The 13,225-nt window shown below is 60.9% G+C and overlaps 1 protein-coding gene across 1 annotated transcript in view; it reads right to left on the reverse strand.

Annotated features, from left to right (window-relative positions):
• pou6f1 (POU class 6 homeobox 1) overlaps positions 1 to 13,225 on the reverse strand; it is an 884,787-nt gene that overhangs the window by 417,083 nt on the left and 454,479 nt on the right. The gene's annotated exons all lie outside the window — the stretch shown is intronic.

Consider the following 13,225-nt stretch of genomic DNA (forward strand, 5'->3'; position numbering starts at 1 on the left):
TCTGCACCCAATCAGCTGCAACCAACTGGAACTGCGCCCTCCGACTCTGCTCCCAGTCAGCTGCAACCAACTGGAACTGCGCCCTCCAACTCTGCTCCCAGTCAGCTGCAACCAACTGGAACTCCGCCCTCCGACTCTGCTCCCAGTCAGCTGCAACCAACTGGAACACCGCCCTCCGACTCTGCTCCCAGTCAGCTGCAACCAACTGGAACTGTGCCCTCCGACTCTGCTCCCAGTCAGCTGCAACCAACTGGAACTGCGCCCTCCGACTCTGCTCCCAGTCAGCTGCAACCAACTGGAACTGCGCCCTCCGACTCTGCACCCAATCAGCTGCAACCAACTGGAACTGTGCCCTCCGACTCTGCTCCCAGTCAGCTGCAACCAACTGGAACTGCGCCCTCCAACTCTGCTCCCAGTCAGCTGCAACCAACTGGAACTCCGCCCTCCGACTCTGCTCCCAGTCAGCTGCAACCAACTGGAACACCGCCCTCCGACTCTGCTCCCAGTCAGCTGCAACCAACTGGAACCCTGCCCTCCGACTCTGCTCCCAGTCAGCTGCAACCAACTGGAACTGCGCCCTCCGACTCTGCTCCCAGTCAGCTGCAACCAACTGGAACTGCGCCCTCCGACTCTGCACCCAATCAGCTGCAACCAACTGGAACTGTGCCCTCTGACTCTGCTCCCAGTCAGCTGCAACCAACTGGAACTGCGCCCTCCGACTCTGCTCCCAGTCAGCTGCAACCAACTGGAACTGCGCCCTCCGACTCTGCTCCCAGTCAGCTGCAACCAACTGGAACTCCGCCCTCCGACTCTGCTCCCAGTCAGCTGCAACCAACAGGAACTCCGCCCTCCGACTCTGCTCCCAGTCAGCTGCAACCAACTGGAACTCCGCCCTCCTACTCTGCTCCCAGTCAGCTGCAACCAACTGGAACTCCGCCCTCCGACTCTGCTGCCAGTTAGCTGCAACCAACTGGAACTGTGCCCTCCGACTCTGCTCCCAGTCAGCTGTAACCAACTGGAACTCCGCCCTCCGACTCTGCTCCCAGTCAGCTGCAACCAACTGGAACTCCGCCCTCCGACTCTGCTCCCAGTCAGCTGCAAACAACTGGAACTCCGCCCTCCGACTCTGCTGCCAGTTAGCTGCAACCAACTGGAACTGTGCCCTCCGACTCTGCTCCCAGTCAGCTGCAACCAACTGGAACTCCGCCCACCGACTCTGCTCCTAGTCAGCTGCAACCAACTGGAACTGCGCCCTCCGACTCTGCTCCCAGTCAGCTGCAACCAACTGGAACTCCGCCCTCCGACTCTGCTGCCAGTTAGCTGCAACCAACTGGAACTGTGCCCTCCGACTCTGCTCCCAGTCAGCTGCAACCAACTGGAACTCCGCCCTCCGACTCTGCTCCCAGTCAGCTGCAACCAACTGGAACTCCGCCCTCCGACTCTGCTCCCAGTCAGCTGCAACCAACTGGAACTCCGCCCTTCGACTCTGCTGCCAGTTAGCTGCAACCAACTGGAACTGAGCCCTCCGACTCTGCTCCCAATCAGCTGCAACCAACTGGAACTGCGCCCTCCGACTCTGCTCCCAGTCAGCTGCAACCAACTGGAACTGAGCCCTCCGACTCTGCTCCCAATCAGCTGCAACCAACTGGAACTGCGCCCTCCGACTCTGCTCCCAGTCAGCTGCAACCAACTGGAACTGTGCCCTCCGACTCTGCTCCCAGTCAGCTGCAACCAACTGGAACTCCGCCCTCCGACTCTGCTGCCAGTCAGCTGCAACCAACTGAAACTGTGCCCTCCGACTCTGCTCCCAGTCAGCTGCAACCAACTGGAACTGCGCCCTCCGACTCTGCTCCAAGTCAGCTGCAACCAACTGGAACTGTGCCCTCCGACTCTGCTCCAAGTCAGCTGCAACCAACTGGAACTGTGCCCTCCGACTCTGCTCCCAGTCAGCTGCAACCAACTGGAACTGCGACCTCCGACTCTGCACCCAGTCAGCTGCAACCAACAGGAACTCCGTCCTCCGACTCTGCTCGCAGTCAGCTGCAACCAACTGGAACTCCGCCCTCCGACTCTGCTCCCAGTCAGCTGCAACCAACTGGAACTGCGACCTCCGACTCTGCACCCAGTCAGCTGCAACCAACTGGAACTGTGCCCTCCGACTCTGCTCCCAGTCAGCTGCAACCAACTGGAACTGCGCCCTCCGACTCTGCTCCCAGTCAGCTGTAACCAACTGGAACTCCACCCTCCGACTCTGCTCCCAGTCAGCTGCAACCAACTGGAACTCCGCCCTCTGACTCTGCTCCCAGTCAGCTGCAACCAACTGGAACTCCGCCCTCCGACTCTGCTCCCAGTCAGCTGCAACCAACTGGAACTGTGCCCTCCGACTCTGCTCCCAGTCAGCTGCAACCAACTGGAACTGCGCCCTCCGACTCTGCTCCCAGTCAGCTGTAACCAACTGGAACTCCTCCCTCCGACTCTGCTCCCAGTCAGCTGCAACCAACAGGAACTCCGCCCTCCGACTCTGCACCCAGTCAGCTGCAACCAACTGGAACTCCGCCCTCCTACTCTGCTCCCAGTCAGCTGCAACCAACTGGAACTGGGCCCTCCGACTCTGCTCCCAGTCAGCTGCAACCAACTGGAACTGCGCCCTCCGACTCTGCTCCCAGTCAGCTGCAACCAATTGGAACTGCGCCCTCCGACTCTGCTCCCAGTCAGCTGCAACCAACTGGAACTCCGCCCTCCGACTCTGCTCCCAGTCAGCTGCAACCAACTGGAACTGTGCCCTCCGACTCTGCTCCCAGTCAGCTGCAACCAACTGGACCTCCGCCCTCCGACTCTGCTCCCAGTCAGCTGCAACCAACTGGAACTCCGCCCACCGACTCTGCTCCCAGTCAGCTGCAACCAACTGGAACTGTGCCCTCCGACTCTGCTCCCAGTCAGCTGCAACCAACTGGACCTCCGCCCTCCGACTCTGCTCCCAGTCAGCTGCAACCAACTGGAACTCCGCCCACCGACTCTGCTCCCAGTCAGCTGCAACCAACTGGAACTGTGCCCTCCGACTCTGCTCCCAGTCAGCTGCAACCAACTGGAACTGCGCCCTCCGACTCTGCTCCCAGTCAGCTGCAACGAACTGGAACTCCGCCCTCCGACTCTGCTCCCAGTCAGCTGCAACCAACTGGAACTGTGCCCTCCGACTCTGCTCCCAGTCAGCTGCAACCAACTGGAACTGTGCACTCCGACTCTGCTCCCAGTCAGCTGCAACCAACTGGAACTCCGCCCTCCGACTCTGCTCCCAGTCAGCTGCAACCAACTGGACCTCCGCCCTCCAACTCTGCACCCAGTCAGCTGCAACCAACTGGAACTCCGCCCTCCGACTCTGCTCCCAGTCAGCTGCAACCAACTGGAACTCCGCCCTCCGACTCTGCTCCCAGTCAGCTGCAACCAACTGGAACTGCGCCCTCCGACTCTGTTCCCAGTCAGCTGCAACCAACTGGAACTCCGCCCTCCGACTCTGCTCCCAGTCAGCTGCAACCAACTGGAACTGAGCCCTCCGACTGTGCTGCCAGTCAGCTGCAACCAACTGGAACTCCGCCCACCGACTCTGCTCCCAGTCAGCTGCAACCAACTGGAACTGAGCCCTCCGACTCTGCTCCCAGTCAGCTGCAACCAACTGGAACTGCGCCCTCCGACTCTGCTCCCAGTCAGCTGCAACCAACTGGAACTGCGCCCTCCGACCCTGCTCCCAGTCAGCTGCAACCAATTGGAACTCCGCCCTCCTACTCTGCTCCCAGTCGGCTGCAACCAACTGGAACTGCGCCCTCCGACTCTGCTCCCAGTCAGCTGGAACCAACTGGAACTGCGCCCTCCGACTCTGCTCCCAGTCAGCTGGAACCAACTGGAACTCCGCCCTCCGACTCTGCTCCCAGTCAGCTCCAACCAACTGGAACTGAGCCCTCCGACTCTGCTCCGAGTCAGCTGCAACCAACTGGAGCTCCGCCCTCCGACTCTGCTCCCAGTCAGCTGCAACCAACTGGAACTGCGCCCTCCAACTCTGCTCCCAGTCAGCTGCAACCAACTGGAACTCCGCCCTCCGACTCGGCTCCCAGTCAGCTGCAACCAACTGGAACACCGCCCTCCGACTCTGCTCCCAGTCAGCTGCAACCAACTGGAACTGCGCCCTCCGACTCTGCTCCCAGTCAGCTGCAACCAACTGGAACTGCGCCCTCCGACTCTGCTCCCAGTCAGCTGCAACCAACTGGAACTGCGCCCTCCGACTCTGCTCCCAGTCAGCTGCAACCAACTGGAACTCCGCCCTCCTACTCTGCTCCCAGTCAGCTGCAACCAACTGGACCTACGCCCTCCGACTCTGCTCCCAGTCAGCTGCAACCAACTGGAACTGCGCCCTCCGACTCTGCTCCTAGTCAGCTGCAACCAACTGGAACTACGCCCTCCGACTCTGTTCCCAGTCAGCTGCAACCAACTGGAACTCCGCCCTCCGACTCTGCTGCCAGTTAGCTGCAACCAACTGGAACTGTGCCCTCCGACTCTGCTCCCAGTCAGCTGCAACCAACTGGAACTCCGCCCTCCAACTCTGCTCCCAGTCAGCTGCAACCAACTGGAACTGCGCCCTCCGACTCTGCTCCCAGTCAGCTGCAACCAACTGGAACTGTGCCCTCCGACTCTGCTCCCAGTCAGCTGCAACCAACTGGAACTGCGCCCTCCGACTCTGCTCCGAGTCAGCTGCAACCAACTGGAACTGCGCCCTCCGACTCTGCTCCAAGTCAGTTGCAACCAACTGGAACTGTGCCCTCCGACTCTGCTCCCAGTCAGCTGCAACCAACTGGAACTCCGCCCTCCGACTCTGCTGCCAGTCAGCTGCAACCAACTGAAACTGTGCCCTCCGACTCTGCTCCCAGTCAGCTGCAACCAACTGGAACTGCGCCCTCCGACACTGCTCCCAGTCAGCTGCAACCAACTGGAACTCCGCCCTCTGACTCTGCTCCCAGTCAGCTGCAACCAACTGGAACTGTGCCCTCCGACACTGCTCCCAGTCAGCTGCAACCAACTGGAACTCCGCCCTCCTACTCTGCTCCCAGTCAGCTGCAACCAACTGGAACTGGGCCCTCCGACTCTGCTCCCAGTCAGCTGCAACCAACTAGAACTGTGCCCTCCGACTCTGCTCCCAGTCAGCAGTAACCAACTGGAACTGTGCCCTCCGGCTCTGCACCCAGTCAGCTGCAACCAACTGGAAGTGTGCCCTCCGACTCTGCTCCCAGTCAGCTGCAACCAACTGGAACTCCGCCCTCCAACTCTGCACCCAGTCAGCTGCAACCAACAGGAACTGCGACCTCCGACTCTGCTCCCAGTCAGCTGCAACCAACTGGAACTGTGCCCTCCGACTCTGCTCCCAATCAGCTGCAACCAACTGGAACTGTGCCCTCCGACTCTGCTCCCAATCAGCTGCAACCAACTGGAACTGCGCCCTCCGACTCTGCTCCCAGTCAGCTGCAACCAACTGGAACTCCGCCCTCCGACTCTGCTCCCAGTCAGCTGCAACCAACTGGAACTGTGCCCTCCGACTCTGCTCCCAATCAGCTGCAACCAACTGGAACTGTGCCCTCCGACTCTGCTCCCAATCAGCTGCAACCAACTGGAACTCCGCCCTCCGACTCTGCTCCCAGTCAGCTGCAACCAACTGGAACTGCGCCCTCCGACTCTGCACCCAATCAGCTGCAACCAACTGGAACTGCGCCCTCCGACTCTGCTCCCAGTCAGCTGCAACCAACTGGAACTGCGCCCTCCAACTCTGCTCCCAGTCAGCTGCAACCAACTGGAACTCCGCCCTCCGACTCTGCTCCCAGTCAGCTGCAACCAACTGGAACACCGCCCTCCGACTCTGCTCCCAGTCAGCTGCAACCAACTGGAACTGCGCCCTCCGACCCTGCTCCCAGTCAGCTGCAACCAATTGGAACTCCGCCCTCCTACTCTGCTCCCAGTCGGCTGCAACCAACTGGAACTGCGCCCTCCGACTCTGCTCCCAGTCAGCTGGAACCAACTGGAACTGCGCCCTCCGACTCTGCTCCCAGTCAGCTGGAACCAACTGGAACTCCGCCCTCCGACTCTGCTCCCAGTCAGCTCCAACCAACTGGAACTGAGCCCTCCGACTCTGCTCCGAGTCAGCTGCAACCAACTGGAGCTCCGCCCTCCGACTCTGCTCCCAGTCAGCTGCAACCAACTGGAACTGCGCCCTCCAACTCTGCTCCCAGTCAGCTGCAACCAACTGGAACTCCGCCCTCCGACTCTGCTCCCAGTCAGCTGCAACCAACTGGAACACCGCCCTCCGACTCTGCTCCCAGTCAGCTGCAACCAACTGGAACTGCGCCCTCCGACTCTGCTCCCAGTCAGCTGCAACCAACTGGAACTGCGCCCTCCGACTCTGCTCCCAGTCAGCTGCAACCAACTGGAACTGCGCCCTCCGACTCTGCTCCCAGTCAGCTGCAACCAACTGGAACTCCGCCCTCCTACTCTGCTCCCAGTCAGCTGCAACCAACTGGACCTACGCCCTCCGACTCTGCTCCCAGTCAGCTGCAACCAACTGGAACTGCGCCCTCCGACTCTGCTCCTAGTCAGCTGCAACCAACTGGAACTACGCCCTCCGACTCTGCTCCCAGTCAGCTGCAACCAACTGAAACTGTGCCCTCCGACTCTGCTCCCAGTCAGCTGCAACCAACTGGAACTGCGCCCTCCGACACTGCTCCCAGTCAGCTGCAACCAACTGGAACTCCGCCCTCTGACTCTGCTCCCAGTCAGCTGCAACCAACTGGAACTGTGCCCTCCGACACTGCTCCCAGTCAGCTGCAACCAACTGGAACTCCGCCCTCCTACTCTGCTCCTAGTCAGCTGCAACCAACTGGAACTGGGCCCTCCGACTCTGCTCCCAGTCAGCTGCAACCAACTAGAACTGTGCCCTCCGACTCTGCTCCCAGTCAGCAGTAACCAACTGGAACTGTGCCCTCCGGCTCTGCACCCAGTCAGCTGCAACCAACTGGAAGTGTGCCCTCCGACTCTGCTCCCAGTCAGCTGCAACCAACTGGAACTCCGCCCTCCAACTCTGCACCCAGTCAGCTGCAACCAACAGGAACTGCGACCTCCGACTCTGCTCCCAGTCAGCTGCAACCAACTGGAACTGTGCCCTCCGACTCTGCTCCCAATCAGCTGCAACCAACTGGAACTGTGCCCTCCGACTCTGCTCCCAATCAGCTGCAACCAACTGGAACTGCGCCCTCCGACTCTGCTCCCAGTCAGCTGCAGCCAACTGGAACTCCGCCCTCCGACTCTGCTCCCAGTCAGCTGCAACCAACTGGAACTGTGCCCTCCGACTCTGCTCCCAATCAGCTGCAACCAACTGGAACTGTGCCCTCCGACTCTGCTCCCAATCAGCTGCAACCAACTGGAACTCCGCCCTCCGACTCTGCTCCCAGTCAGCTGCAACCAACTGGAACTGCGCCCTCCGACTCTGCACCCAATCAGCTGCAACCAACTGGAACTGCGCCCTCCGACTCTGCTCCCAGTCAGCTGCAACCAACTGGAACTGCGCCCTCCAACTCTGCTCCCAGTCAGCTGCAACCAACTGGAACTCCGCCCTCCGACTCTGCTCCCAGTCAGCTGCAACCAACTGGAACACCGCCCTCCGACTCTGCTCCCAGTCAGCTGCAACCAACTGGAACTGTGCCCTCCGACTCTGCTCCCAGTCAGCTGCAACCAACTGGAACTGCGCCCTCCGACTCTGCACCCAATCAGCTGCAACCAACTGGAACTGCGCCCTCCGACTCAGCTCCCAGTCAGCTGCAACCAACTGGAACTGTGCCCTCCGACTCTGCTCCCAGTCAGCTGCAACCAACTGGAACTCCGCCCTCCGACTCTGCTCCCAGTCAGCTGCAACCAACTGGAACTGCGCCCTCCGACTCTGCTCCCAGTCAGCTGCAACCAACTGGAACTCCGCCCTCCGACTCTGCTCCCAGTCAGCTGGACCAACTGGAACTGCGCCCTCCGACTCTGCTCCCAGTCAGCTGCAACCAACTGGAACTCCGCCCTCCGACTCTGCTCCCAGTCAGCTGCAACCAACTGGAACTCCGCCCTCCTACTCTGCTCCCAGTCAGCTGCAACCAACTGGAACTCCGCCCTCCGACTCTGCTCCCAGTCAGCTGCAACCAACTGGAACTCCGCCCTCCGACTCTGCTCCCAGTCAGCTGCAACCAACTGGAACTCCGCCCTCCGACTCTGCTCCCAGTCAGCTGCAACCAACTGGAACTCCGCCCTCCGACTCTGCTGCCAGTTAGCTGCAACCAACTGGAACTGTGCCCTCCGACTCTGCTCCCAGTCAGCTGCAACCAACTGGAACTGTGCCCTCCGACTCTGCTCCCAGTCAGCTGCAACCAACTGGAACTGTGCCCTCCGACTCTGCTCCCAGTCAGCTGCAACCAACTGGAACTGTGCCCTCCGACTCTGCTCCCAGTCAGCTGCAACCAACTGGAACTCCGCCCTCCGACTCTGCTCCCAGTCAGCTGCAACCAACTGGAACTACGCCCTCCGACTCTGCTCCCAGTCAGCTGCAACCAACTGGAACTCCGCCCTCCGACTCTGCTGCCAGTTAGCTGCAACCAACTGGAACTGTGCCCTCCGACTCTGCTCCCAGTCAGCTGCAACCAACTGGAACTCCGCCCTCCGACTCTGCTCCCAGTCAGCTGCAACCAACTGGAACTGCGCCCTCCGACTCTGCTCCCAGTCAGCTGCAACCAACTGGAACTGTGCCCTCCGACTCTGCTCCCAGTCAGCTGCAACCAACTGGAACTGCGCCCTCCGACTCTGCTCCGAGTCAGCTGCAACCAACTGGAACTGCGCCCTCCGACTCTGCTCCAAGTCAGTTGCAACCAACTGGAACTGCGCCCTCCGACTCTGCTCCCAGTCAGCTGCAACCAACTGGAACTCCGCCCTCCGACTCTGCTGCCAGTCAGCTGCAACCAACTGAAACTGTGCCCTCCGACTCTGCTCCCAGTCAGCTGCAACCAACTGGAACTGCGCCCTCCGACACTGCTCCCAGTCAGCTGCAACCAACTGGAACTCCGCCCTCTGACTCTGCTCCCAGTCAGCTGCAACCTACTGGAACTGTGCCCTCCGACACTGCTCCCAGTCAGCTGCAACCAACTGGAACTCCGCCCTCCTACTCTGCTCCCAGTCAGCTGCAACCAACTGGAACTGGGCCCTCCGACTCTGCTCCCAGTCAGCTGCAACCAACTAGAACTGTGCCCTCCGACTCTGCTCCCAGTCAGCAGTAACCAACTGGAACTGTGCCCTCCGGCTCTGCACCCAGTCAGCTGCAACCAACTGGAAGTGTGCCCTCCGACTCTGCTCCCAGTCAGCTGCAACCAACTGGAACTCCGCCCTCCAACTCTGCACCCAGTCAGCTGCAACCAACAGGAACTGCGACCTCCGACTCTGCTCCCAGTCAGCTGCAACCAACTGGAACTGTGCCCTCCGACTCTGCTCCCAATCAGCTGCAACCAACTGGAACTGTGCCCTCCGACTCTGCTCCCAATCAGCTGCAACCAACTGGAACTGCGCCCTCCGACTCTGCTCCCAGTCAGCTGCAACCAACTGGAACTCCGCCCTCCGACTCTGCTCCCAGTCAGCTGCAACCAACTGGAACTGTGCCCTCCGACTCTGCTCCCAATCAGCTGCAACCAACTGGAACTGTGCCCTCCGACTCTGCTCCCAATCAGCTGCAACCAACTGGAACTCCGCCCTCCGACTCTGCTCCCAGTCAGCTGCAACCAACTGGAACTGCGCCCTCCGACTCTGCACCCAATCAGCTGCAACCAACTGGAACTGCGCCCTCCGACTCTGCTCCCAGTCAGCTGCAACCAACTGGAACTGCGCCCTCCAACTCTGCTCCCAGTCAGCTGCAACCAACTGGAACTTCGCCCTCCGACTCTGCTCCCAGTCAGCTGCAACCAACTGGAACACCGCCCTCCGACTCTGCTCCCAGTCAGCTGCAACCAACTGGAACTGTGCCCTCCGACTCTGCTCCCAGTCAGCTGCAACCAACTGGAACTGCGCCCTCCGACTCTGCACCCAATCAGCTGCAACCAACTGGAACTGCGCCCTCCGACTCAGCTCCCAGTCAGCTGCAACCAACTGGAACTGTGCCCTCCGACTCTGCTCCCAGTCAGCTGCAACCAACTGGAACTCCGCCCTCCGACTCTGCTCCCAGTCAGCTGCAACCAACTGGAACTGCGCCCTCCGACTCTGCTCCCAGTCAGCTGCAACCAACTGGAACTCCGCCCTCCGACTCTGCTCCCAGTCAGCTGGACCAACTGGAACTGCGCCCTCCGACTCTGCTCCCAGTCAGCTGCAACCAACTGGAACTGTGCCCTCCGACTCTGCTCCCAGTCAGCTGCAACCAACTGGAACTGTGCCCTCCGACTCTGCTCCCAGTCAGCTGCAACCAACTGGAACTCCGCCCTCCGACTCTGCTCCCAGTCAGCTGCAACCAACAGGAACTCCGCCCTCCGACTCTGCTCCCAGTCAGCTGCAACCAACTGGAACTCCGCCCTCCTACTCTGCTCCCAGTCAGCTGCAACCAACTGGAACTCCGCCCTCCGACTCTGCTCCCAATCAGCTGCAACCAACTGGAACTCCGCCCTCCGACTCTGCTCCCAGTCAGCTGCAACCAACTGGAACTCCGCCCTCCGACTCTGCTCCCAGTCAGCTGCAACCAACTGGAACTGCGCCCTCCGACTCTGCTCCCAGTCAGCTGCAACCAACTGGAACTGTGCCCTCCGACTCTGCTCCCAGTCAGCTCCAACGAACTGGAACTGCGCCCTCCGACTCTGCTCCCAGTCAGCTGCAACCAACTGGAACTGAGCCCTCCGACTCTGCTGCCAGTTAGCTGCAACCAACTGGAACTGTGCCCTCCGACTCTGCTCCCAGTCAGCTGCAACCAACTGGAACTGTGCCCTCCGACTCTGCTCCCAGTCAGCTGCAACCAACTGGAACTGTGCCCTCCGACTCTGCTCCCAGTCAGCTGCAACCAACTGGAACTGTGCCCTCCGACTCTGCTCCCAGTCAGCTGCAACCAACTGGAACTCCGCCCTCCGACTCTGCTCCCAGTCAGCTGCAACCAACTGGAACTCCGCCCTCCGACTCTGCTACCAGTCAGCTGCAACCAACTGGAACTCCGCCCTCCGACTCTGCTCCCAGTCAGCTGCAACCAACTGGAACTGTGCCCTCCGACTCTGCACCCAGTCAGCTGCAACCAACTGGAACTGCGCCCTCCGACTCTGCTCCCAGTCAGCTGCAACCAACTGGAACTACGCCCTCCGACTCTGCTCCCAGTCAGCTGCAACCAACTGGAACTCCGCCCTCCGACTCTGCTCCCAGTCAGCTGCAACCAACTGGAACTCCGCCCTTCGACTCTGCTCCCAGTCAGCTGCAACCAGCTGGAACTGCGCCCTCCGACTCTGCTCCCAGTCAGCTGCAACCAACTGGAACTCCGCCCTCCGACTCTGCTCCCAGTCAGCAGCAACCAACTGGAACTGTGCCCTCCGACTCTGCTCCCAGTCAGCTGCAACCAACTGGAACTGCGCCCTCCGACTCTGCTCCCAGTCAGCTGCAACCAACTGGAACTCCGCCCTCCGACTCTGCTCCCAGTCAGCTGCAACCAACTGGAACTGCGCCCTCCGACTCTGCTCCCAGTCAGCTGCAACCAACTGGAACTCCGCCCTCCGACTCTGCTCCCAGTCAGCTGCAACTAACTGGAACTGCGCCCTCCGACTCTGCTCCCAGTCAGCTGCAACCAACTGGAACTGCGCCCTCCGACTCTGCTCCCAGTCAGCTGCAACCAACTGGAACTCCGCCCTCCGACTCTGCTCCCAGTCAGCTGCAACCAACTGGAACTGCGCCCTCCGACTCTGCTCCCAGTCAGCTGCAACCAACTGGAACTGCGCCCTCCGACTCTGCTCCCAGTCAGCTGCAACCAACTGGAACTGCGCCCTCTGACTCTGCTCCCAGTCAGCTGCAACCAACTGGAACTGCGCCCTCCGACTCTGCTCCCAGTCAGCTGCAACCAACTGGAACTCCGCCCTCCGACTCTGCTCCCAGTCAGCTGCAACCAACTGGAACTCCGCCCACCGACTCTGCTCCCAGTCAGCTGCAACCAACTGGAACTGAGCCCTCCGACTCTGCTCCCAGTCAGCTGCAACCAACTGGAACTGAGCCCACCGACTCTGCTCCCAGTCAGCTGCAACCAACTGGAACTGAGCCCTCCGACTCTGCTCCCAGTCAGCTGCAACCAACTGGAACTGCGCCCTCCGACTCTGCTCCCAGTCAGCTGCAACCAATTGGAACTGCGACCTCCGACTCTGCTCCCAGTCAGCTGCAACCAACTGGAACTGTGCCCTCCGACCCTGCTCCCAGTCAGCTGCAACCAATTGGAACTCCGCCCTCCTACTCTGCTCCCAGTCGGCTGCAACCAACTGGAACTGCGCCCTCCGACTCTGCTCCCAGTCAGCTGGAACCAACTGGAACTGCGCCCTCCGACTCTGCTCCCAGTCAGCTGCAACCAACTGGAACTCCGCCCTCCGACTCTGCTCCCAGTCAGCTGGAACCAACTGGAACTCCGACCTCCGACTCTGCTCCCAGTCAGCTGCAACCAACTGGAACTGTGCCCTCCGACTCTGCTCCCAGGCAGCTGCAACCAACTGGAACTCCGCCCTCCGACTCTGCTCCCAGTCAGCTGCAACCAACTGGAACTGCGACCTCCGACTCTGCTCCCAGTCAGCTGCAACCAACAGGAACTCCGCCCTCCGACTCTGCTCCCAGTCAGCTGCAACCAACTGGAACTCCGCCCTCCGACTCTGCTCCCAGTCAGCTGCAACCAATTGGAACTCCGCCCTCCGACTCTGCTCCGAGTCAGCTGCAACCAACTGGAGCTCCGCCCTCCTACTCTGCTCCCAGTCATCTGCAACCAACTGGAACTGCGCCCTCCGACTCTGCTCCCAGTCAGCTGCAACCAACTGGAACTCCGCCCTCCGACTCTGCTCCCAATCAGCTGCAACCAACTGGAACTCCGCCCTCCGACTCTGCTCTCAGTCAGATGCAACCAACTGGAACTCCGCCCTCCTACTCTGCTCCCAGTCAGCTGCAACCAACAGGAACTCCGCCCACC

This window comes from Scyliorhinus torazame, chromosome X (assembly GCF_047496885.1).
Source record: "Scyliorhinus torazame isolate Kashiwa2021f chromosome X, sScyTor2.1, whole genome shotgun sequence".
In the NCBI taxonomy this organism is placed as follows: domain Eukaryota; kingdom Metazoa; phylum Chordata; class Chondrichthyes; order Carcharhiniformes; family Scyliorhinidae; genus Scyliorhinus; species Scyliorhinus torazame.